Source organism: Poecilia formosa, unplaced genomic scaffold (assembly GCF_000485575.1).
Source record: "Poecilia formosa unplaced genomic scaffold, Poecilia_formosa-5.1.2 Scaffold217, whole genome shotgun sequence".
Taxonomy (NCBI): domain Eukaryota; kingdom Metazoa; phylum Chordata; class Actinopteri; order Cyprinodontiformes; family Poeciliidae; genus Poecilia; species Poecilia formosa.
Window position 1 is genome coordinate 381823 of NW_006800156.1, and position 27489 is coordinate 409311.

Here is a 27489-nt window from a genome sequence, read left to right on the forward strand (position 1 = left end):
AAAGGTCTCACAGCTCTGTAAACAGAAAGAGAAGAAATACAAATATCCTCCTACATACGGCTTCGTCTTCAGGCTCCTTCACAGGTTTTTACTGGGTTTTCAACAACTGGGTTTATATTTTAATGAATTTAAATACCATCAAAAACATAATTAAATACAGGAAATGTTTCTTTTAAGGTCTTTTTATTAAACTGCCTTCTGCCTCAACGCTTCTGGTATAAATTCATCAAGGTGTCGTAAACCTCCAGAGGGTCGGTCCATATTGAAGTGATGACATCATAAAAATCCTGCAGATTTATTGGCTGGATTTCTATGATGTAAATCTGTTCACCCTCATCCAAAGTGAGTTCAGGATATTTGAGCTTAAATAAAGTTAAAACCATCCGGTGTGGTGCAGGAACTGGGTTTTTAGCTGGTTTTTACCTGTTAATAAGCTTTATTCTCATGGTTAATAATATTAGTAGATTATTATTTATCGCATCATCAACCATTTCTTGTCTTGATAAGAAATTTTATTTATTAATGTCACAATAAATTCAGTTAATGTTAAAAAACTCACTAAAATGTATTTTTTTTTATTTTCTGCACTGTAATGATGACATGATTTTAAAATTATTAAAAGTTATTTATGGGCCTATAAATGCTGTTCTATGTGGTCAGTTACCAAAACTAGAAGTAATCAATAGTTTTTTGATAATTTTTAATCATCACTTCATATCGTTCACCTCTAATCCTTATGATGTAAAATCAGTCACACTAAGGCTATTTATGATGCTACTTTATATTATCCAATAATGAATAAAGTTTGTAAAAATGTGAATCAGTCGTTCAGCTGTGAGAGTAAAACCTATAATTAGACGCAGAAACGTTTAGCTTTAAAGAGCCGACATGAAGCAGCTGTCAGACCTTCAGTTTTTCTCTTAATGCTCAAACGTTTGTTTACTCTAAAGAGCCAGAAATTTTCTCCGCTCTGCTCTAAAAATACGAGCCATCAGCTGCTTCTGCAGGCCACCAAACTCGGTTCTCCCAGTTTGACCCAAACTCAGGCTGACGCTTCGGTTCGGTGGCGGTTTGGCCTCCTGAGTCGCTTCTTCCAGGAATCGTCTTGTTTTTTCTGCTGCAGACATTAAAGCTGCATCGACATGAGGGATCAGAATCAGACTGATGTTTGAGCTCCATGTTCCACTTCTTTGTCTCGTTCTTACAAACCCTCTGAGTGCAGCAGAGTATCAAACCAGCTGCAGCTCAGCCTCCTGCACTTGAATCTGTCCGTCTGCTGCAGGACTGATGAGTGCAGAGAAGCAGGAGGGTTGAAGTCAACCTGACATTCCTACGGCTCAGGATAAAAGAGCTTCACTGCTTTGTGGAGTATGAATTATGTGAAAGCAGAATACATTTAAAGTGGCTGTTTTGTCTTTAAAACTTAATTTTTTCCCATTTCTGGCAACCAATCAAATAAGATAAATGAATTAAAGTGTTTGCCTTCATTATTTTCTTTAGAAATCCAATTGTTAGCATGTGGTTAGCAGTGATGCACCACTAGTTTATACAAACCTGTTTTCTTAAGACGCATCGATGCTTTAAAGCAGGTGTTTTCAAAGCGCAGGTCAAAGGTCATTTCAGGGCCTCTGAATGATTTTGTGATGCAGATGAATGTGTGTCTTTCTGATGTTCAGGGTGACATTCACACAGATGAACAAAATTTATTAAAAATAGAAGAAAAACAAGGAGTGACCTGGCTGATTACTGGTCTTTTAAAAAGATAGATTTTTGTTTTACATGTCACAATACACCTTCAATATTCCAATTGTATTTTATTGAAAAACATTTAACAATAGGAGTCTAAAAAGTCACTAAATATAGCAACAAAGCCCAGGCAGATCAAACGTCTGATTGTCAGATGAGATCGCTGGAAAAGATCAGCTTCACATGTAAGGAACAGCCGATCACCGATCACCCAAAATGAAGAAAATCTAATAAAAATCTGAGGAGCAGCAGAAATGATTTCTCATTTATTAACAAAGTTTCTGTATTCACTTTAATTTCATAGTTTATAGAATCAAAAATGTTCACTTGGGTCAAACAGCTGCTCAGATAATATAATATACTTTATAAATTACAGTTTTGTTGTTTTTTGTCAGACAGAAATTCAACTCTACAGTTGGATTTCAGACTAGAACTAATTTCAAATAGGTGAGTAAAAAACTCACCTTTTGGTCTAATGTGAAAACCCTGCACTCATGTTCCTTTTTCTTTTCACTTTGAAACTTAAACTTGTGTGAAGAAGTCTCATTTTCATACATTTTAATGCTAAAATATAGAGGAAAATGTACAAGATTATTTCTTAATTTGTTGCATCCAAGTTAGTTTTGAACACAAATTAGTTGTGTTACTGTGGAAACAACCTGGTTTAAGTTAATCTATTGAAGCGAGTGAGTAAAGAAGGATTTTCTGGCCTTTGATCCAAGTTTATACTTTAACTGTTGAACTGAAGATGAGGAATAAAAATAATAATAAAGGGTGTAAAGTGAGGCCATGAATCGACCTGCTTAAACTAATTCATTGTCATTCTGAGCTCCTGAGTCTTCAGTGATAACAGGAAATGACATTTTATCCATTCAGAAGGGAAGCAGCTGCAGGAACGAAGTCTGCACAAAAAGAAGAAACAGTTTCTAACTTCAGAGGATTCATTTCCCAACAAAAGCCTGGTGAGTCTTAAGCCTCTTTTTGAGAGTCAGAGCTGGAGCTACAGGCTGCAAACATAATCCCTCCAACCAGAACCGCTGCTGCTAATGTTTCCTCTGGATAAAAGTCTTTAAAATAAACTAATGTGACTTCACTTAACGGCGGCTCCGTCTCTTCTCACCTTAAAGTTTCCTCCAGAACAAATCCTCTTAATGGTTTTCTCCTGCTAATCCTCTCCTCACACCTTCTACACTTGTTGACTTTGACTCAGATTTCACATTTCAAGTCATCTCCTGACACCGATATGCACGTTTTCTAATTCTCACCAAGCAAACAGACGGCCGGCTTCATTAGTTTTACTCAAGTGTCTCCACAGACACTCAGCAGATGGTGGATCTGGTCAGATTTGCTGCGGACGATTATTTCTTCGCTCGAGCTTCACGGGGTCAAACCGAAGAGATGAACTCATTCTGACTCATCATGACAGGGACCATGTAGCGATTCAGAGCCAACAAACAGTCTGCGCCGGTTCTGCAGGCCAAATGGTTTGGATTCTGCATGGAAGAAAGAGATTCCACCAAGCAGAAGTCAGTCGCTTCGGTTTTTACTGCTCAGAACAAAACGACGTTTCTGCTGAAGAATTAAACAAAATACCAAAACTTAAACCAGCTTCAGTAAATCCTGCTTTCTATTTAGGCCTGGACTCTGTTTACCATTACTGTAGGCATGAAAAACATGTATTTTTTAAATTAAGTTTCACCCAAATAATAGGAAAAACATTGAAGTTAAAGACGGCGATCGGCATGTTGATTAGAAAGAAAGAAGCAGAATTGAGTCGAAATAAATCCTCAGAGGGAAAAACCATTTCCTTACACTCTGTAGTACAGTGCAACATGGAATGAAATGATATCCTCTCATATTTAATTGCAGTGGCTGACAGATGCAAACACAGTAAATGACACCTGAATGTTGTAAACTCCAAAACACAAAAACCCAAATGCAACAAAAGAATCCTGCATCTGCAGGAAAAATGCAAATGGAAACAGAAGCAAAAAGGAAAATGCCACAAATATAAAGCAAGTATAAAACGCTGCAAACTTGCTGCATGAAATGGAAACCCTCCAGACCACCAGGGGGAGTCTGGAGTACGAAAGATTATTGATGCAAATACGCTGCTGTTCTATAATGTGATGTGAGTTTCAAGGTTTTGCTGTGTTTTTCTGCTGCGCTTGTTTTGTTTTGGAGTTTGCATCATTCATGTGTTTGCAGTTCGTTTTGCCTTGCCTGCAAAATGCTGAAGGAAGAACCCAAATCCCAAAATGTTCTCGCAGAAATCTCACAGTTGAAAGAACAAGATGGTTGAACTAGAAAGAGGTTTAACTTTAGACAAAGATGATTCTTCTGGACAGATGAGTCAAAAACTGAATTATCTGAACCAGAACAGAGGAAATGTTTACAAAACCAACCAGCATTCTAGTATGAAGCATGGAGGTGGAGGTGTCATGCTTTGGGAATGTTTTGCTGCATCAGGAGCATCAGAAACTGAAGCAGAGCTGGGATCACTGGAAATGACCCAAAACAAACCAATAACAAAAAGCTGAAAATTAAGACAAGTGACATCCTCAGCATAATCAAAGGTCAGAGGTCAAACCTTGACCTCATGAGACCCTGTGTGGGGACTGGAAACAGACTGAACATAAAAAAAAACCTCCTCCAACATTCCTGAGACCAGAAACGGTTTGATTAGAAACTGAAAATCAAAATGCCTTTCCTGGAAACAAACATCTGACGGATCCGAAGAAATGAAAAACGGCAACAATTAAAAACAAAACGCTTTACAAAGTTCAAATCGATTCTTATCCTGCTTTTAGTCTCAGAGGTTTTTATTCTGAAGACGAATCATTCAAGAACATGAACACTGAATGTCAGACAAGACCTTCCTGTTTCCACCAGATACATTTTATTCTTAAAAACTCCTAAGAAGTCAGTTTGACTGATGCTGCTGAGGAGAAACGAGTAAAGCTGCTCCAAGTAACGACTGAAGCATTAAACAAATTAAAGTCGCTCTTTTCATGGCCGATTCCAAATCGAAACTTTGAAACCTTTCAGAGTAAAACTCCCTGAGATTCTTGTTGGTAGTTTGGGAAAAATCAATGAGCCAAAATACATTAAGGAACTTTTTCAGTTCCTGAAAATAACACCGGCAGAGACTTAAGAGCTTAATTACCACTGGATGAAGTATGGAGTCCCTGCTAATAAGCCAATTAAAGAAGGGCAGAAAAGCCTCGTTAAATAAAACTGAGACATTTCATCTCCACTGACTGAATAAAAACAGAGAAAACCAGGAAGGGAGGAGATGAATTCAACCAGATTCAGTCCAAACTTTAACTTCTGAAAACAGTCACAACAATTTCCATCAGAGTTTGGCTCCAACAAACTCAACATACACTTTATTTAAATGAAATGTTAAATAACATTTAACTGCATTGTATATATGTGGCAGCAGCTATAAAAGATCCAACACACTGGGCTGCTCGGTAAGCTCCAACTAGGAATTTATTATAATTATATAGCTTTAATTCACAGGAAAACCATCATAAATAAGTTTGCAAAAAGATTCTTCAATTAAAAAAAACTGACAAATGATTCCTTCTGAAAATCAGTAAGAATATCCTTAAAGATATTTTATGACGACAGCAACTTTAAGTTCATGTTTTTCTGTAACTAGATGAAGCAAAAAGCTAAAAAGATTTCTTACCAAGTTCAGTCCAAGTTCTTTTAGGCACCAAAAGGAAAAATAAGTCTTCACTAGAGAATATCCTCTCTTTTCTATTTAAGCAGGAAAATAAATACAGAGGAAGAAGTCAAAGTACGGCCCTGTAAATAAAAATATCCCAACGATGGAGCCTACAGATGGCCGAGGTCGTCCATGTGGAACCGGTCTTTGCCTCAGGTCCAGTAGGTCCAGTAGGTTGAATTCATGACAGACACACTGAGGTTCGCTGAATTTATTCTAACAAAAGAGGAAATCAAGTTGGTTAACATCAGTCCAGCAGCTTCTGCCTCTATACGTTACATAAAATGCAATAAATAAATATAAACTACAAGTAATAGCTTCCAATGAGCAGCTAGCAGCAGCTAGCAGCAGAAAACAGAAATTAAACACAGCTAAAATGGACAACATTAATATTGATAACAGCTAAAAACATACACAAAACATAGCAGAATTACTCATGAAACACTGTATGTGATTAAATGTGTCTAAAATATGTGTTAAAATATAATACTTGTAATGGAAACAGAGCTAATCCTAGTAAATACCATAGTTACCAACGGCAACAGAAAAAGGGGGGAACAACGGTCTGTTCCGGGTTGCTATGGTAACCACCAACTGTCCAGAGCAACAATAGTCAATAAATGTTTAGAGAAACAACTTCCAGATTCAACAAAATAAATTCAAAGATTAAAAAACTTAAGATCTATAATATTGTTGAAATAAAACCGTTACACATATATTATGGGCTAAAACGTATAAAACCATTTAAACCCGTTTAAGAAAATGTCACCATATTCCAGACATAAAAGTGGCATCAAGTTGCTTTTTCAGCAGCTCTAGAATGTCTGAAAGATAAATAATCAACTACAAATCCTTAATAATTATAATGTAACACAACTTTCAGACCTCCAGCTGTAGTAATGATTCTTATCATCAAATCTCCAAATAGAAAACAGCATCACTTTTAATTTATCTGCATTTAAAACAAGGTTAAGGTGAAAATGATTTGTCTGCTGGAACTGCAGTGCTGGGCGAGAGACCAGAACGATATAAAACAGCATCAGCAGCATAAAAATTTAATTTCGCATATGGCACATTTAAGTAGAGACCATTTCTATAGAGAGTAAGCAAAAGCAGCCCCAGAACTGACCCCTGAGGAACACCATTGAGTATTATAGAAGAGGAAGTGGCTTGAACACACTGCCACCTGGTGGTCAGATAGTTTTCAAACCAACAAAGTTTCTTCAGACAATCCAGTGTTGTGATGCCTCTGTATTAAAACTTCATGATTAACTGAATCAAATGTCTTAGAGAAGAGAGACTGATAAATTATTATCCGAAAAAGTTAATAAGATCATAACCAACTTTTAGGACTGAGGTAGCATTTTCTGAAGAGCAGTGTTCCTCCACAACATTGACCTAAACCCATTGTGAATTAGATCATTTACCTCCCAGTCTTTGCTCTTCAAACTTCAAACCAAACTACAGCAGCTCATTCTGGCGCTAACCCCGAATCGGCTAATCGATTGTCCTAAAGAGAGCCTGGTTGGCCCAGTCCAAAAGGTCCATTTGGATCCTGATCAATGGTGGAGCTCAATCCCAGCTGACCCAGTTTTGACTCTCGTTCTGTTGGCTGTTAAATATGAGAAACGGTTATTTAACGCCGAATGTTTGGAGCCCAGAATGAAGCAGTGATGATCCCAGTCGATGGTGCAGAGCGCCTCCTGTGGAGGGGTAATGATGCAGTAACGTGATTTGAGACGGGCCACTGAACCTCAGTCCCGTCAGCCAAACAACAACAAGCTGCTGAGAGGTTTTCCCATTGAGAACTCAACTTTCATTAAAATCTACACCAATCTGTGGAATGACTCAGGAAACATCGTGTTTGTTCTCCTGATGAGTTTTGAGAACATTTTGTTTTGTTTGTGTTAGTTTGAGGCGTTTGGATTATTTTCTCCTGTAATTAAGAACCTGTTGTTTGGTTTGTGTTGGTTTTTGAAGGTTGAAGTTCATCTGCAGGGTTTTTCCAGACCACTTTTAATTGATTGGTTTATCTCCTTCTCTCTGATGAATAAAAGATAATGATTGTGTTTTCACCTTCCATGTAAATCTGCTCTTCATCTTAGAAAAACCGTGTTGTGAAAACCCCCTGTCATGCGATTGCTATTATGTCAACTATGTTGGAAACCAAGAGGTCTTTGTCTCTTACTGAAAATCCGTTTTTTCATTTATTTACTTAGTTTTCACATTTGTCAAACTCCGTCTCCGACCGGCTAATTAGTCTCTTGTGATTCGTCCCAAGTCTCTAAAGTTTGAGATGAAAAGTCTTTAACGTTGAACTCCAGATGCACCGATATGAAAACTTGGTCCAATATTGATATTCAATATCCATATTACTGCGATAGTCAACATTTACCAATATTATAGATATATTTGACCCATTTGTCACTCAATCTTTGACATTGCTGACATTTTCTCTCTACATCAGTTATAAAACCAAACCTTCTAAGTTTATAGAGCCAAAAACATCTATCAAAGGTTGCCGTGGCAACAGGTGGTTGGTTCATTCACACACTTCCGACTTGATTGTTTAAAGAACAATATGCTTTATTTCATATAAAAATAGAGACAAAACAATAACTAAAAATCTGTTACTACTGAGTTGAAAACTAAAGTTAACTTAATCTGATGTTTCAAGTTCAAAAAGTAGTAAATAATAAATAAATAAAAAAACAATCAGACATTTTTCAAACAAAAAGTCCTTCCACCATATTTTCCTGTATAATAAAATTATGTTGGTAACAATTTTTACCCTGATTACAAATTTAAAGTCTCCATCTGCATCTACAGGCCACATTTGCATCATTTTTGAACTGAAGATGACCTCAAAAAAATCAGCCTGAGGGCCACAAATGGCCCCCGAGCCGCACTTTGAGAATGGTGGATCAATTGTCATGTTTGCCCACCTGAATCCACCTTTCCTAACAAACCTTCCTCCAGGTTTTCCATCAGCCCTCAGCTTTCCTCTATGTCAGTATGAAGCCCAGCATTTTGTGTGTTTGAATGTAAACATGGAAGGTCAGATCTGCTATTGTTTCCTGAAACGATAAACGCGTCCAACAGCTTCGTCCTCTGCCATCACAGCGCGCCGTCAGATGCTGGAGCAAGGAGAAAAGAGTCAGACGGAGGCGACAGCGGCCCCGCGGCCCCGCGGCCCCGCGCTGCTCTCACGCAGGAAGTCTCACCATCAGCATCGACCGCTGAACGAACGCAGAATCCAGAACCACAGAGGTCAGCTCCTGTTAAATCTGACGGGGGGAAAACCTCTCTGGGAGAAATATCTGAGCGGGGCCAACCAGGAGGGGCAAAACGCAAAGGAGGACGGATGATCATCGTCTGCAGCCTGCTGTGTCGGGCCTCTGTGGGCCGAGCGTATCACAGCTGCAGCAGCGAAACGGGACCGATCCCCTCCGAGAGCGGCTCATTAGGAGGATTTAATGAAATTGCATCAGTGTGCATCATTCAGAGCCGCCGGACCGGAGGCCGCGGATCCACTTCAGCTCAGATTAGTCCGGAGGAGCCAACGCTGGGCACGAAGAGCTGGAGACTTCTCCGGCAGAGGAAATGATAGCAGCACAACATGCTGGAGTTAAACAATCATCAGCAAAGAGTCAAATTATGTCATGAAAGAGGAATCGGATCAGGCTGGGTCTGCTGTGGAGCCCGTTCTGGTGTCCGAACCGTCAGAAGGTAAAGAGAACAGGTTTGGTTCAAAACATTCGATGACTCAACGCTCCTCTAAAATGGTGAAGGACAAACTGACCAGAGGAAGAATGCAGAAGAGCGAGCAGCACATTTTACTGAAATATCATAAATGGAAACAAAGGTTTGTTTAGGAACCATTCCTGGGTGGGTTGAGTTGATGCAATGCGGACTCTGAAATACACCAAAATGACCTATGACCTCATATTTTTTAAATATTTGAGTGTAGTTTATCTTGACTTAAGTCCAACAAAAATTAAAAACACGTCACTTTATGTGTGCATATCTATTTAACATATAAAGTTACAATACTGCTAAATATGCATTCATTTAAATAACCAAAAATCTTTGTGGACCCCAAAACATGCCGCCCTGGGCTAGTGCCGATCAGATTAAAAGAAGCTTTAATAAAACAGATAAATGATAAATATTATAGTTTTAAAAACATAAATGACAAAAATAATAGCCTTAAAAATAATAAAACAATAGTTTTAAAAGAATAATGATAAAATTGGTGGTTTTAAAAAATAGAAATTATGTCTTTGGAAAAATTATAAAAATTGCTTTAAAAGAAATTAATAATGATAGCTTTAAAAAATAAATAATTAAAATTATATATTTAAAAACTGTTTACGTTCAGTCTGATGTCAGACAGAGTAAACGTTGTCAATATTTGGTTTCGGCTTTTCCAGGCGTCACAAACGTCTTAAAAAGCCTCGACGACCAGAGGAAGCATCTCTGTGACGTCAGCAGGCAACAGAACATCAGTTTCCTCCAACACCAGCAGCCCAGAGACGGGCTGGAGGGTCATACTGGGAACCAGGAAGTGACCTCTGGATGCCACAACGGCTCCACCCTTCAACACGAATCACATTCCTGCTCAGAATCCTCCATGATTTCTGACCTCCGTTAAGAGAAAGGCTCATATTTCAGCCTTCAGGCGGCTTTTAAAAAACAACTTTGGTTCCTTTCAGGATGAAGACTGAACACAAAGTCAGAGGAAATGAAACAAAGATCCGACAGAAACACCAGAAGGAGCGATCGATCGATAAATCGATCTGCCCAACAGGAGCAGCTGCGCCTCCTGCTGCTTTCGCTAAATGAACGGCCAATTAAAAGCAAGCAGGTGAAACCAATGAGAGGTTCTGGATGCGGTCGGTCCCGCTCCATACGGCTCAGATTAATGTTTGCTTCTCAGGATCTGAGATTTCAAATGCCAAATTTATTGAAATGTCAGAAAACAGCTGCGGGAGGAGAAATGATCGCTGACATTTTAATGCCACTGAGTAAATGACTCCGGCTTTTTCCTTTAGTTTATTGGCACAGCTTGAAGTTTCAGACATTTAGTAAATCGTTGCTTTTCCTAAAAATAAAAAAAATGGTGGTTTATTCACATGTTAGTGAATTATCCGAACCGTTTTTCATCATGGATGATGACAGTGACCTCACAAAGATGGCGGCCAGAACACGGATGCTGTTTGCAGGATTATCTGGAGGTCCTGACAGGTTTGAATCCTGAATGTGTTCGGGTTAAGAGCAGAACGTTTTAATTTATCTCTAAAATGTTCTGCTGCTCTGTGGAAACTCATAATAAAACATTTAAATTGTCAGTGTTTCAGCAGATTTATGTTTTTTTCTTCTCAAGCATTTTATGCTTCAGCTTCCTCTGTGAGCCGCCTTCGATCCTTTATGATTTTTAAGCATTTTTAGAAACAGAAAACAATCTAATATTTAATAAAAAATATAGAAAATGGAAATAACAGAACCAAAGCTGTCAGATAAATCAGATCTGGTGTCTCTCTGCCTTCAGCTCTACCCAGATTTAACGAGACGCACTCCTTCAAAAAAACGTGTCTCTCATCAGTCGGCAGAATATTTTCACAAAAGTCATCGTTTTTATCAAGACATTTTTTGGTGGACAGTCATTTTTCCTCTGGGATTCTTTCTGATGGACTTCCTGGATGAGTTGGACTCTTTTTATTGACGGCGTTTCTGGGAAGAATCACCAGTTACACATTTTTCTCATGTGAGCAGCAGCAGCTTGGTTTATGGGATCTTTTAGCCTACTTCATGCTGTCAGACGGATCCTTTTTATGCTGCTTCTTGGAGTACATCTTTGTACACTTGGAGTTTGATTTAATTATCCATCTTAACCGATTTCTGAAGTAAAAGAAGCCTGGCGGGGTTTCACTCAGGCAGACCTTCATCAAGAGCAGGATTTATTTTGGGGAGAGAAAGATGATATCTTCTTTTTCAGATTTTCTGCACACAGGTGGTAAACAAGCAGCTGCTGGAGGTGAAACAAATCCTCCAATCATCTGTGCTCATCAGGTTTTAAGCTTCATGAGCAGTACATCATCTGATTACCATTTCAGCTCCACTTTGTTCAAACCGCCTCAATGCTGCATGTCATTTAAGATAGTTATCATGTCAGCAGCATATGTGCTAACGCTCTGTTCAGAGACTCTGCTGCCATTTTGGGCCAGGATGACTCTGTTTGTAGATACTGGAGCTGCAGCTTTAAATGCTCACCTCCTGAAGTTCTGCATATCCTTAATACTCATTGGAAACCTTATAAGCAGCAGCTAAACTCGGCCTTATCTCAGGTTTTGGGTTACAGCCAATCACTGCCAAGGTATATAAATGCAGCTCCTGGATTGGTTGGAATATTTTAAATATGCTCTTTTAAAAAAATCCGAATATGTGAATTTGTGGGGCTCCATCAGACTTTGTTCATGACTATCACATAAAAACTGTATAAATGCAGCATCAGTGATGTCTTCAATGTCTTACATTTGGCTTGGAACCCTAAAAATCTGCTTGTTATTCTGGTTTGGTACTGTAGTTCAATACAAACAGCTAGCTAGACATGCTGCTTGTACAGCTAGCTAACAAATGTAGCTCGCTCCCTCCAACTGTGAAGGTTCAAACTTTAAAACAAGACAATTTTTCCGCTCCGTCCAACCGGCTCAACCAGGTCCAGTATCCCTCACATTACCAGACTGGTTTACAAGAAGTCTAACACAACTTCCTGTCAACATAACCAAACTACAGCCATGTGCCCAGAATCTCACAGTCTTTGTTGACACTGAACTGCTGTAATCATAAGTCAAAACACAAGAGGAGAATATGATGTAATTCATTTGAGTGCCATTTCAAATTTAAATCTCATTTAATTGGGCAGAAAATGAACCCTAAACACTTTTTGTCAGAAAAGAAAAAAACATTTTTTTATGCAGTTTTTCAATGCAACACTTATTGAAGTCCACAATATCTGTGAGATATAACTCCTTTGAGTGATTCATGCAGAAATTACATTTCACTGGGCAGAAAAAGATAAACAAGACAAATGTTTGTCATTGTTGTGAACATAGCTTGTCTAAAAAACTAAATGTCTGATAAAAACATTCGAAACGACTCGATGAGGCGCTCAGTCAGGCTGAATGCACTCCGGGGTTTATGGTGCAACACCTGGTTGGCTCCCGCTGTCGGCAGCATTTCTTATAAAGTTAGTGACAGAATGTGGAGAGGAACAGGAGTGTTTTTAAAATTATTATACTAAAAAAAAAAAACGGTATCATACTAATATGGGAGGAAGGCAGGAAAGGAGTAAAATAGGTTATTTTAATGTTGGTTAAAGCACAAATCATGTAATTGGGTGAAAGATTTCAAAGTTTGTCCCAAAAGCTAATTAAGGTCCATGTAATAAGGTTGCTTTCCCAGACATGAGGAGCACAGAACAAATAAGTGACTCTGCTTGAGGTTATTTAGCTACTTAATGAGGAGGGTTTCACCTGCAGGCCTGATGAGCAGCGAAAGCAGCAAAAAACATCTTGAATCTCACAGTTGGTGCTTCAAACGCTCAGCTCAGTGACACGCGCCGCAGCCAGGCCTCTCTCTGCTCCCTGGGACAAAAATAGAGGTGCTGCAAGTTACAGGAGAGTGAAAAAAAAATGGAGTGATGAATAAATCAGCGGACAGAGATGCAGATTTAAATGAAGACAGAAAGAGAATGCATTAGAGAGGGAAGAGGCGGCGGGACGGAGCCGATCCCGGGGAGAAGAGTAAATAAAAGGAGCATGTTGAACATTAATCAGCTCAGCTGGCTGAGGGATTTTTTAGCTGTAAAGGTATGAAAAGAGAAGCTGAAATATTCAGAGGTTAAAAGCAGAGTAATCTTCATACCGTCAGTGGTAAAGCAGCAGATTTACTGCTTCGTGCTTAAATAAAGGACAGACAGACGGCAAGCTGGACGGTGAAAGGTTCAGACTGATAGCTGCTCGCCATGTTTCCACTAAAAAGCTCAGATCAAACCTCATCTGTGGAATTCATGCTGAATTTATCGAAGATAAATATAGTCTGACACTGTAAAGTAAACGGACTGTCAAAGTTTATCTTCCTAAGCAGGAGCAGAGAGGAGATTTAAGACCCAAAATGGTCAGTCAGACGGCAGGACGCGGCGCACGGCGCAGACAGGAAGCCGCTTCCATGAAACCACAGGAAGTCCATGGATAACGGAGGAAATTATTAATCTGACATCACAAACTAACAGATGAACGTTTTACTGCACATGTTGGAGCAGAGAGGTCTGAACTCTGATTATTTTAATGATATTTTAATGAAAACCTACAAAAAAAATCAGGTGCAACACCAAAGGTTGAGTTATGGACTCTATTTCCAAAGAGTTGGTAAACTGCACAAGTTTGAATTACAAAAAATTAACTTTCTCAATGGAAACGCCAAAATTTTGAGTTTTTCAATATAAAGTTTTTGCGCTGGGATGAAGCGTTGTTATTCAGCTGCATCTAAATGGGTTTCTTTCAAAAAAATGCAATGAAACACTTTTTTCACATCACACGAGTCACATGATGAACAACCAGATGTTACTACTGGCAGAAACGACAAAGAAGACGACAGGAAGAAGATGGCATCGCATGTTTTTTAATAACTTATTCATATGCGATTTTAATTGTGTTTCCAACATTATCAGAGTATCTATAAAGTTTTGTGCAGGTTTGTGATGGAAAAGCAGCTCATTAGGGTTCATTTCTGTCCTAAGATGGAGTCACACAATTTAGACAGGAGCTTCATCTGTCTGGTTTGTTGTAGTAATTAGGTGAAATTATCAATAAATCTACTTGTTTATGTTCAACTTTCACATTCAGTCATCAGCTCAGGCAGAAAGTGAACACAAGTGGATAAAATTAGCTTCTTCTGCAGAGCAGTTAGACTCACAGGGTTAGGTTGGAAAATGATCTGCACTGAATCAGGTGATATAAACGATGAGGGTGAACAGGTTAAAGGTTCCTACTGGCCCTCAGCAGCGGCTCCCCCTGCAGGCCACCTGGCTGACGGTTTGTGTTGCTGCGTCGCTTAAAGCTGAGGTGGACTGAAGTGAAATTAATTGGAGGAAGGAGGGAGAGGAGCCGTGACTCAGCCTGCTCACTGTAAATGTCAATACCGGCTGGCAGGTGAACGGCTTGGAGCTCCGCTCAGCCGGGTCCAAACGGATCAACGAGATTTTATACAATATGTACGAAGAGGCGCAAAGACAGGAGCAGATTTACACATCAGAACCGATCAAAACCCTCAAACCATCCAGGACCAGGCTGGTTTTCAACAGACGACCAGATTCTTCATTAAATATAAAAAACCTGTCATAATAACACGTTTAGCTGGACGATAAACTGCAATAAACGATAGCACTGCAGTTTTGGGACCTTTTTTAAGTAACATCATGGTAATAATAGCATAATAACAACAAGAACTTATTCTCAGATCATTAAACATTAAACTCTAATGAACATTTAACACTGGAGCTGGAAGACATTTTAAATATCCAACAAAACAACAGAAACAACAAATAAAATGAAGAATAAAGTCTCTGTAACCAAAACTGTCCTTCAAAGAAAGAGTCAGTTGAGACCAAAACACAAAAGAATAAATCATGCAAATTGAATCATTGAGTTTGTTTTAATTCATCATGTGATCAATTGATTTATTGCGGCAGACATACATAAAAGCAGATCTTTCCTTTCTTGTTATGTTTTTGTAAATTCCCAGTTTACTACAAACATAAAACATCCAGTAGATCACGCTAAAACATTCAGACACACTGGCAGTATAAGATCCGCCGACTGCAGGTCCAGACTGCAAATTATTTTCTCCAAATTCAATTAAGTAGCAAATTTATGGGCTAGAATGCAAAACTATCACAATAGCACGCCGCAAACTGGTTTCACACGACGAGGAAACATGAAAACCCAGAACCCTGAGGGTGGAAAAACCGAACAAATGGACTAAGAGCGTCAATAAAAGAGGAAAACATCTTTAACCTACATTAACCAGGCAAGGCAGCGTGCAGAGAGACAACAGAGCCACTGGCCATCTGGCTAATAGAGCACTCATAACCTCCGTGAACGTGGGCGGTAATAGGTTGTTGATAAGGAGACAAACAAGGCATTTTATGGCTTTATGTTCCCACCAAATTGTCTGTAACCTCGATCACAAAATCGGCTTTAATTAATTCCCCTGATAGATCCAGGAGGAGCGGGAAGATTGGCGCAGCAAGGATTAATGTGAAGCCGTGGAGAGGACAAGATAACGGAAAGGTGGGTCACAAATGAGAAGGGGAGAGAATTTTGATGAAGTGGAAATGTTGAGGTCTGAGCCGGTGAGTCATCCCAGTTCCCTGCTACATGTTTGACCTCTGCGGCTGGAAACCATTTACTCACAGCATTTGTTGCTCTTCACACGTCTAAAGAGACGGCGAACGATTGCCAAGAGCAGCTAATGAGAAAAGGTTGAAGCAGAACTGAAGGTAAAGCTGCACAGCCTGAATAAATGGGGCTCTTTGTGTTGGTTGACACGGCGGACGTTAAGCGCGACCTTAATTAACCCCTTCCACCTCGTCTCCAGCTCTGGGTTCGCTCTGACTGACAACACGCTCCAACGGGCGCCACACCTCGCCGCGCCGCCACACCGCGCCGCGCCGCCACACCGCGCCGCCACACCGCGCCGCGCCGAGCATCAGGAAAACCACGTCAGTGAACATAAACATTTAAACGCAGAGCAGAACCAGCCACCCAACACCTAATGCAGCAGACATTATGTAAGCTGATTACGCAACAAGCAGTGTAAAACTTTTTAGGAGAATATTTAAAGTGATCAGGTGTTTGGTTCAGGCAGAGGCTCTTTCTGTTCCAGACCATCTCACCTCTAACACCTGAAACTGAGGACTGAACACACCTGAGGCAGCGAGGAGGAAGGTGAGACGCGCCTGAATCGACTCTCCGCCTGGGAAATGTTCGCTTGAAAAGAACTGAATAAAAAAGCTTCAACCTGAGAGGACATCTGGCTCCAACACCCCACTGTAACCAGAACATTTTACAGTTTCCTCCAGTACTTTGGTTTTATGTTCAGCTGCAGAAATAAACTCTCAAAATTGACAAGATCCAGCTGAGAAAATTTTATGATTTATTTTCATATTTAGTTTCAAACCTTTCACAGCTTTTGTTAAATAACATCTAAATGACTTTCCTTTTTCTCCTCATTTTCTGCCATTTAATTAATAATTCACTCTTCCTCGTTCATGTTTACACTCAACAGTTTGCTGCATTAGCGCCCCCTGCTGGTCCTGGATTTTGTGTTGCTTTCTTAAATCCAAACTCTCAGTAAAAACGTATCAAGAACGCCCACTACAGATGGTTTTCCCACTCAGAAAGTCGGATTTCACCCAGTAAACTCAGAAATATCTACCGTATTTTCCGCACTATAAGGCGCACCTAAAAACCTTCAATTTCCTCAAAAGCCGACAGTGCACCTTATAATCCGGTCCTCATATATGGACAATATTGAGCCACAACAGGTCTAGAAACTACGGTAAGCAGCCACCGACGTCATTTTCCCCCGTAGAAGAAGAAGCGCGCGGTGCATGCTGGGATAGTTGTCAGAACGCTGGTTTGTTAATAAAGTTTGACCTATTTACCCATAGACATAGTTATAATGCTTATATTATGTCTATGTATTTACCTACCGACCGTCTATAATCAGGTCATCTGCAGGTCATTTAGCACCACGTTCTCCACCAACACGCTGTGCGCCAACGGAGAAGGGTGACCATCGTCCGGCCACGCCCCGGCCCAGGAAGGCTCTCCTCGCTGACCGGAGTCGGACTGTTTTGTTGACATTCTTTATGTCAACAAAGTGGCTTTAGACATTCATCGGTGCTTCGACTGGGGTTACCAAGGGACCAGCCCCGAAACATTTAAAGCCGGGAGGAGACAGAGACTGTGGCGGCAGCGTGTCGGTTGGTCTGTGTTACCCAGAAAGCAGTTGGGTACAATATTGCAACACCGTGAGTGAAGCAATGACTGGGGCAGCCGACTATATAATGTACTCGGGGACCATGTTTTTATTATTACACATCCACAACTGTAGAGTACGTAGAGTGGCAACAGTAACTAGCATAATGCGGTGTGCCTTATATATGACAAAAGCTTTAAAATAGGCCATTCATTGAAGGTGCGGAAAATACGGTTCAGCTCCTTTCTTTAAGTGTGAATCCCATTAAACCAGCAAAATACAAAGAACTAAAATTAGTCAATAACTAAGTATTTAAATAAAAAAAGTATATTTTTATAGAGAGAGAGAGAGCACTTCCACAATCCCAGCAGTTTTCTAACTCCTAGTTTAAACGTAATTCCCAAATCAGCGCTCCGACTTCAGCATTACTGTCGCTCCTGCTTTTACTTAATCCGCCTCAGTGGATGGCTGCTCCGCATTTCCCTCGACGTGAAGACGGCCTGCTCACTTCTCAGCCTTACTGATGTTATTAAAGCGCCTGCTGATAATAATAACATCAACACATCAAGATTTTTAACCAAAATGTAACTGTTGTATATACTGCTATTGATGCTAGTAACTGTGAGCCATGTGCACTGCAAAAACACTAAATATTACCAACTCATTTTGGTCTAGTTTCTAATGTAAATAAGACAAAATCAACTGATAAGTAACTTTTCAGGAAGATATATAAGCTTGTTTTAAGTCAATAATTCCTTAATATCGATGAAAATGTTCCAGTAGCAGATTATTTCACTTATAACAAAATATTTTTCATGTTATAAATACAATAATCTGCCAATAAAAGCAGAACTTTTTCATTAATATTAAGGAATTGTTGACTTAAAACAAACATACATACTGACAAATAGTTACTTATCAGTTTTGTCTTATTTAAATGTAGCGAGATATTTGCTCTAGAAAATAGACCAACATTTGTTTATTAAAACCTAAATAATTAATTCCTGGAGGTTTTATCTCTAATTAGTTTAAAGAATATTCATATTTCAGATGCGTTGGCAACGCACGTCTAATTTAATTAAAGGTTCCTTCCTTTAGCCTGTCAGTTTCCAGCTCCGACTCTTTCCCAGGAGAACTTCGATGCTGTGAAATCCTCCTCCCTGCGTTTGGGTTTTCTCTAAGGAAACGGTAACAGGGTTAGCAAGAAGAAAACTCTGACGGAAAGCAGCAGGAAAGCCATAAAAGCAGCAGAACTGTGTGACATTTTGTCATGTTGCAGCCACGCAGCGGCTTGGTGAACAGCAGAGATGCATGTGGCAGCCTGCTGTGTGAAGGTGTTCGCGTCACTGATGCTGCCGTCTACAAGCCGTCATGCCTCCCACCTCCTGATGCCGCCGTGAACAGCAGCACAAACTTCCCTTACAGGAGCAGAGGAAGATTACTGTGAGGCCATGTTGTTTCTCAGAGTGGAGCCATTAAAGGAAAAGAAATGACGCGTTCTCAGCAGTGTGGAACCAAACGATCCAATGACCGGCACAAATTTGCTTAATGTTCTGAAAAAACTCACATTTCCCAATAAAAAGTTTTGTGCTAGAATGAAGTGGTTTTTCAGTCAAATTAAAATAGATGGATTTTGTAAAATTTCAATGGAAACACTTTTTTCAAGTCACATCATGAGCAGATGTTACTACTGGCGAAAACTACGAAGAAGAAAACAGGAAGTAGAAGGAGGAAGATGCTTTGTTTTTATTTTTGTATTCAGAAAAAGTTCAGTTTGACTTTTGAAAGCTTTACTGTAAAATCGCCAACTACAATTTACCCTAAACAACACAAAGGTAAACACTCCCAGGTAGGCGGGGCTTATAGCGCCAACGCCTGAATAAGACACCAACGTCTCCTCTGATTGGCTGAATTATGAATATAAATATCATAACTGCAGAGGTGGCAGAGAACCCAAAAATTATACTCAAGAAAAAGCAAAAAGTATTTCGTAAAAAGTCAAACTGAAGTACTGGGTAACTGATCAAATTAATAATTACTTTATATTTAAGAATTACATAATCAGACGGATCAAAACATCAAATTAAGTGAAAATTTAAATGACAATAATTTGTATAAGTAACAAAAAATAAAATCAGGCTAAATATTTTTTTTCCAAATCAGTTTCTTTCAATAAAAACGTATAAATCATTAACAAAAGCTGAAGGTGTTTGTGTTTGGTGGATTTCTGTTTTACGCCTGAATTTCAGATGTCTGCCTACATATTTCGTCCTAATTTTAATTATAAGTAGTTCTTTAAATGTCCTGTGAGATGATATACTTACCCATTTATCCATAACAACTGGAACTTTCAATATCCAGCCAGTTATTTTCGCAATTTACGTCTATTAAACGAGTGCCTCCCAGATTAATTTCACTCTCTGCAGCTGCAGTTGTGAAATTACCGTAATAACCTGATAGTGGCTGGAAAGCGCAACGTCTCCCCTTTCAGAAACCGTTGGAATTTTTCAGATAGCGCCAAGTGTGGCGGAATTACGGTACTGCAAATTTGGATGTGTCACCGGCGACACGTTCCGCTCTAGAAGGGTTAAAACATGTTTGTTCAGTAATTTACTCAAGTAAGAGAAGAAATACTTCGTAATAAAATCACTCAAGTAAATGTAACAAGTACAGCGTAGTAAAAATACTCAAACTGAGTAAATGTTTAACTGTCGCTGTTTTTAGTAAAAAGTAGTAAAAAATTAGATTTTTTTAGTAAAAATCACATGTGAACAAGCTTATTCACATGCGATTTTAATTTCTTATTTAATGAAAACACTGAAATTGTGAAATTGGTTTTTTCTATGTTAGCAGGATACTGAAAGATTTGTGCATATTTGTAATGGATTAGCAGCGATTGTTAATCTATTAAAGCCGTCTGAGTTAGACTGCAGGTAACAACCTTTGGGTTTCACTGAGCCAAGCCGCTCCGTTTGGAACCAGCAGAAACTGGAATCCGTTTGTGTTTCAGTCGATTCCCTGAGACCTGCCGCGCCAACGTCTCCTTTAAGGAAATGGTGAATTGTGTCCTGTGACGCGAGTAGTCGGTGTTGACAGTTGGAGGACACAGAAAAAGGAAGAAAAAGAAGACAGCCAGAGGAAAGAGGGCGATGAAGACAAGCCCAGATCTGGCTCCCTCCTCTTCATCACCATGCTAACAAGCTAGCAGCTACGGAGAACTAATCCTCATATCTCATCTTTCTCTCTTCCTGTCTTCCCTTGTTGTGTTTGTTGTGAGCCTTAGAGGATAAATATCCAGACCGTCCAAACGCGGCGCGGCCTTCAACATATGATGAGACAGAAACGAAAAAAAAACTCCGGAGAATCTTTTAGACGGCGACTTTGATGGCAATATGTGCCGCTGTCGCCCGGGGCAGCCGAGGGACGCGACGTCGGATAACGTGCGTGGTGACGGGGTCCGCGGGGTTACACGCCCTCCGGGGCAGGGGCGAAGCCTCCCACTGACAGACGGGAGATTGAGATGTGGCGGGGGGCGGGGCTAAAGCAGAACGCCGGCCGCCGCGAGGGGAAGCGTGGGGATGAAGCACAGCTGCCAGCAGTCATCAGATCACTCTCGCTTTGTTTGTGTCCGTGTGTGTGTGTGTGTGTGTGTGTGTGTGTGGGGTGATAAACCGCTCACACTGAGGCCTGTGACTTTAACTCCCTGACATCTGTATCCCAGATCCAGTCGTTACGTGGTGAAAGAACAGAATAAAGTAAATAAGTGTCAGTGCAGGCTCGCCTCAGCTCTCCAGGCGTTCGGATGTGGATGTGTGTGTTGGTATCTGACAGCCCGCGGTAACAGGAGGTGGGTGGGGGGCGGCGGGACCCCGGCGCAGCAGGAGCGCTGCAGGCTTTCTCCTGATTATGTAACCATGTGAACAGATGCAGCAGTCGCCGCGGGGCGCCGCGCCGGAGGGGGACGGCGGTCCGGCAGGACGAGGCGGCGCCGACCACCAGTCACTCTCTGATCCGTCACATGTCAGGCCTCTGGGTGGGAGAACACCTGGATGCAGGAAGCCGCCACTAGTTTGTCACGCTTTGTTTTAGTTTAACAGCAGAAACTCAGATCAGTTTAAACGAGATGAAGATGAAGCGTTTAAAAAATAAATCATGTCCCTCAGTTCTTTTAATGAAAGGAAAACACAGCAGAACAGTTAAACACAGACGCCTCAGCGGCCATGATGGAATTTATCCACCAGGACAAAAGAATTTGCTGAGTCACTGGTTGCTATGACGATTCCCGCCTTTTCTGGGAAGCTTCTATTGGACGACACAAGTTGTCTGGATAGGAAGTTATTCTTTAACATCCAGACATAAACATAGACATCTTCTCCGGACTGGACTGTAAACAAACCGACTTCCTAAAACTCAACCAGAGTCAGACTGACATGAATTTTTCAGCAGATATCGATTATCTGAACAAATATCAGGAGTCAGGATTAAAAACCTCAGGGTTTGAGTAGATGTAGGTCTTATATTTTATTTTATGAGCGGTGCTAACCCACCTTCACTACGACTCAGCTGGATCACTGTCCTGCGCTTCCTGTGGCTGGTCGAGTTTTTACCCTCTCTGCTGCCCAGCGCATCGTAAACATGAGCTCAGCCCCGTTTTAGCTTCACTCCGCTGGACTCCCAGACATTACAAGCTTCTCCTTCTCATTTCTCTGATCTGCCGCACCGTTAAGCTCTCCACCCACCAAACCGCCCCGCCCTCCATCAGCAGAGGATCAAACTGGATCATATTGATCAACTGCGAGTCTGGATGTTTGATTGGATTGAATTAAATCTGTATTTCTGTTGATGAAAAGTTTTCTGTTCTATTTAAAGAAACTACATTTGTTGTAAATTCATAAATAAACTCAACTGAATGAATGAATGAATTTAATCTCAGATGATGACCAGAATAAATGGACTCTGGCTACATAAACCTGCATCGCTACAGACAAGAATGGAGATAAAATTAAGTAAAATGTCTGTATTGACTTGATGTTTACTAAGTTTTGAACCACTGATGTCACATTAGATGTATTTGAGTGTTTTTAAAACGTGATTTTCTGTTGTAGCTGAAAAGTAGGCCAAAAATAGAAAGACAAGGACTTCATGCACTAAGACATTACTCATCTTAAACGATTAAACTGCTTTACTGGTTGTATCTAAAATCATGAACAATCGCTTTCATGGCTGCTTTAAATTTTGGATTTTTTAGCCGCAGTTGTCTTGATTGATCATTTATGAGTTACCAATAGGAAATAATCCACTTTCTGCAGAATAAGCCCGTCTTACGGCTCCTATAGACTAGCGGCAGCAGCAATTAGCAAAAACCTGGTGGAACTGCGAACCTGCTGAGCTCATCATATGAATCAGCGTTTTCAGTCCAACGCTCCTGAAAATGGTTTTAAACAGCAAAATGAAAGAGCAGGAGCTTCTTAAAGAGACTGACTAAACAGACGGACATGGCCAGACATTTTCTGAAGGACGGTTCTGTTTCAAACTACGAGCTTAACTTCAAAATTACGTCTCTGTACAAAAGATGTTTTTTTTCTTAACTCTTATCTTTAAACCACAAGACATCAACAGACGTCTTTGTTGGTTTTCTCTGTGAAGAACATTTTCACCTTTTAGCCGCACAAAGCAACAAAAAGACAAAAGAGCTGCATGTTTAGTCTGTTTTCAGTGAAGATGTTGATCAGGTTGCCTCCGCCTGCATGTTGCCTGGTTTGTCCTGAGAAGCAATCAGAGCTCAACCTGCAGCATCCTTCATCGTCACTGAATCACAGGAATATCTTTAGTGCAAATCAGCTAATTAACACTGCTAATTTAAAAAGGTGTGAAACGGAGACTTTGGCATTTCAAACCCGTTGACGAATGATTTCAAACTGTTTCCAGGTAATGTGGATCTGATAAACCCCTTGGCTGACGGAGGCCCCGTTGGCTCGGGGCGTCAAGGGAAATAACGCAGCCCGTTAAGATGCACCAAGGATTTTTCTCTTCCCTCCGGCGCCTCTGGAGGTCAATGCAACTGGGATTAAAGGCATTTTTCATGAGGAGACACAAGACGGCTGCGAGTTCAAGTGCAGGGGATGTAAATTACTGCAAACCGACTGGAAGAAACGGAAAACTCCATATTTCTTCCCTATCTGGTCCAACAGCAGTGCAGGAGGACATCAGCAGGCTGCACCACAAATCCCTGATATTAAACTGAATAAATGAGAAATTTGAGAGATTAATGGACTCAACGGTTCCACAAAGCAAACCCAGCCTCACCAAAACTGCTGCTGCTGCAGAAAAGATGGAGAGAAAAATGGCTTCCTGCACAGAGACCAGCAGCGCTCACTCTGCTTTCCAATCTGGATTACCTCGGATTGGTTGTTTATAATTATTAGATTAATTTCCAAATCAGATTAGGTCACACAGATCAAGCAGCGGGATTACAAACCAAACCCAGAGTGAGCTGGAGCTGCTGTAAAATAACCCAGCAGATCAGTGATCCGGAGTGATCCGCTGATCCAGGTGTGACTGTATCAGCGCCGCGCCTCATTACGCCTGCGCTGATGCGATGCTGGGTGAGATAAGGAGCTGCAGGAGCGCAGCCTTCGGATGCGCTGCACCGCTCTGTCTCCAGCCGCGCAGCAGAGGCGGCGTTCCAGCTGGAAGTGATGGCTTAATAATTAAACCGCAGCTCTTCTTATCTGGGAGCGGATAAGAGCAGCAGCAAACATCTCTGGCAATCGCAGCCTGTTGTTTCTCTCTCATTTAACAGCAAATCAGCTCTGGGTCCAGCCCTGCAGCTCCAGCCCTGCAGCTCCAGCCCTGCAGCTCCAGCCCTGCAGCTCCAGCCCTGCTGGTTGTTTGCCCAGAACTCAGAGTCTGAACACAAACCGCAGCTTTGACACCAACATGCAGCACAAACGCACACAACTCCCAAAAACCCAACATAAACTACTCCATAAAACCATGACAACTGGGAGTTTCTACAACAGTTTCACTTGTTTTCCAAGGTGAAATAAAATACAACCCATAAAAATACAGTGATAATAAACCTATTCATTTGATGATGCATCTGAAAAAGAGCATCACATAATAATTCATTAGGTTTTCTTGTAAAAAAAAATTCACCATCTTCTCTCAGCTGCAAAATATTAAAGTTCTATTGCTAAGTAAAATTTTTTTTCAATTAACTAATGAAAAATTATTTCATGCTAATTACTTATGACAATAAGATACCTTAAAAGTTGAAGTGGAGATACAGTTCAAGAAAAATGAGAAACTAAAAGAAATTAACTTGGTTTAAATGTCATATTTAAATTAAATTAAATAAAAACTTATGGTTAAATGTTTCAAAATAAAATCCTAATTGATGGTTTTAGCCGTTAAACACCGAGATTTTGTCATATTGGCAGCAATTAAATCAAAATTATATTTTTTAAAAAAATATAAAGAATAAACTTTTGATTTAATGTTTATCCAACAGGGGAAATATATCATTTAATTTAAAGAAAAATTATCAGAAGCTTTCAGGAAACATTTTTTTTCTTCTGTAGTTGCATTACGCACGTGCGTTCTTTTCCTGCCGTGCACGCGCGTGCTGTCAAATACTTGGAAAACGCGCGCGCGCATCCAAATTTGAGCACGTGTGTGTTTTAGCGCCTCAGTGTGATATCGTGTGTGTGTGTGTGTGTGTGTGTGTGTGTATGAACACATGAAGCCCGTGGTGTGGTGCGCGCGCGGCCCACTGACCTCCGCGTGTCTCCGGGGGCAGCCACGCCACGAACCGCTGCCATCAGAAATCACAGGACAGGATGAGTTAAAATCAACGCGCCGCCGTGTCTCCCACTCAGTCCCAGTCACAGTGACTTCCGCCGCGCGTTTCCTCCCTCATGTCCGTCACCGGCTCCTGGTCCCGGACCTCAGGGCGCGCGGACTCACCCACCGACCCACGCGGGGGGGGAACCGGCCGCAGTCAGGCTGAAGTTGTGGAGTTAAACCATCCCCGCTGCTGCCGCCGCTGCTGCTGCTGCCACGGATTCGCCTCTGTCAGCTCTGGACACACAAACGCAACTGAAGCGCTTTTACGCACAGCGCGTCAGAGCCGAGGGGGGCAGGGGGGAGGGGTTTCATTCCGAAAAGGGGAGAGAGAGAGAGAGAGAGAGAGAGAGAGAGAGAGAATGGAGATGAATAAAAAGGAGAACTGTTCTGGGTGAGAATATTTAGACAGAATATGACCATATTTGTATTTCAGTTTCATCTGGTTCCAGATTCCCGGAACAGAACCGAACTCAGAACATGTGTAGCTCCATCCATCTTCATATTCTCTCAGTATTCCCTCAGCATGACGCAGCAACCACCGTGTCAGGTTGATAAATGGTGCGTTCAGGTGATGCTCAGAGCAGATTCTTCTGCCATGAATTATGATTTATGGAAACTGTAAGTGATGAAATCCACGAAACTGACCTAATCTTTACTCATATCAAACTCCTTGGTTTCTACTGCAATTAACACATTTTAACCAACAAACTGGATCCACATCATCCCCACAGCGGCACATGGTGGTGGCAGTGTTATGCTGTGGAGAGGCTTTTCTTCGAGAAGAGGGACGGAGCTAAAAATGCTGCTAATTTTAGGACAAACAGCTGCTATGAAATGGTTTAGAATGGTCCAGTCAAAGTTCAGACCTGATTCAAATTGATCATCTGTGGAAAAACTTGATGTTCTCCATCCAGTCTCCCTGACTTTCAGCTTCTTTCCAAAAACCAAAGGACAGAAACTTCAACTCTAATTCCTGTCAGAACTTCACTTCTCTTCATATTTTTGTCCCTTCAGGAAAATAAACGCCACCAAATAAAACGCTGCTCCTCCAGAAAGCGTCCGTCTGTCCTCACAGCTTCCTGCTGCTGAGAGCGAATCGGTTTTTCTGTCCGCAGCTCGGAGGAGCTCCGTCCGTCCTGCTGATTATTTAGAAAGCTTTGAAGTTTTGCATCACCTCGCTGTTTCCTAACGAGTTTGTGAAGAAACCATCAACCTAACGAGCTCATCAGGGTCTGAGACCTCGGCAGAAATGAGCCCAAAGCTCAAACTGATCCAGCTAAACTCCCTTCACTCTATTTACATATTAAAAGAAAATACAAATGTTTATTTATGTTTTAAATTGTGATAATCATTGCAGATTAATTGCACATGAATTCAAGGTTTTTAGTTTTTTTGTCATTGGTTTGTGAAATCACGTTAAGCTGCCTTCTGCTTTGGTCCTTGTAGATTTTTAAGCTCAGTTTATTTGAGAAAAAAGGGGGAATTTTTTAAAAAATTCAATGATTATTTGGGGATTTAGGTTAATCTTGATCAATAAACAGCTGTAGGTCCGTTTAATTAGCTCTCTGAGCAGAGATTACTTTTAAAGATGAATAAAACCAATTTAACAAACTAATATTTCCTGAGGAAAATGAAGCAATAAACCTACATGTGGCTCAGTCCTTTGAGTTTTAATTTGAAAGCTCTGTATTCTTTCAAATCATTGGAGCAAATATGTCTGAAAAAGATCTAGATGGATAAAACCACAGCTGCACTATTTCGCAATTGGTGCTTCAGTTAAGTAAGTAATGTAATTAAAATCACACATGAATAAGTTTGTGCACCTGATAAATCACTGCTGCTCCCCCCCATCATCCTCCAATCACTTCCTGTCGCCTTCTTCGTATTTTCCATCAGTAGTAACATCCATTGTTGATCACATGACTGTTACGAAACAATTGTTTCTACTGCAGTTTTGCGAAATACGCAAATTTCAATGCAGACGAAAAAACATCTGATCCTACCACAAAAAACCTTTCTGGAAAAACGTGTTCTTTTTTAAACTGCCGTGTTTCTAAAAAGCTCATTTATTTTCACAATTCCAATTTGTGCAATTATAAAGTCAGTGGAGACAC

General features: G+C 40.6%; 1 protein-coding gene across 2 annotated transcripts in view; it reads right to left on the bottom strand.

Moving 5' to 3' along the window:
• Nucleotides 1-25627, bottom strand: part of npy2rl (neuropeptide Y receptor Y2, like) — a 54098-nt gene extending 28471 nt beyond the window's left edge. Inside the window, exons 1-2 of one of the 2 annotated variants that reach the window (XM_016679695.1) lie at nucleotides 25307-25627; nucleotides 13018-13128 (exon numbers count right to left, since the gene is read on the bottom strand). The gene's annotated coding sequence lies outside the window, so the exon portion shown is untranslated. The remainder of the gene's footprint in view (nucleotides 1-13017; nucleotides 13129-25306) is intronic. The other variant, XM_007568067.2, reaches the window with a different exon arrangement.
• Nucleotides 25628-27489: the final 1862 nt, after the last annotated feature.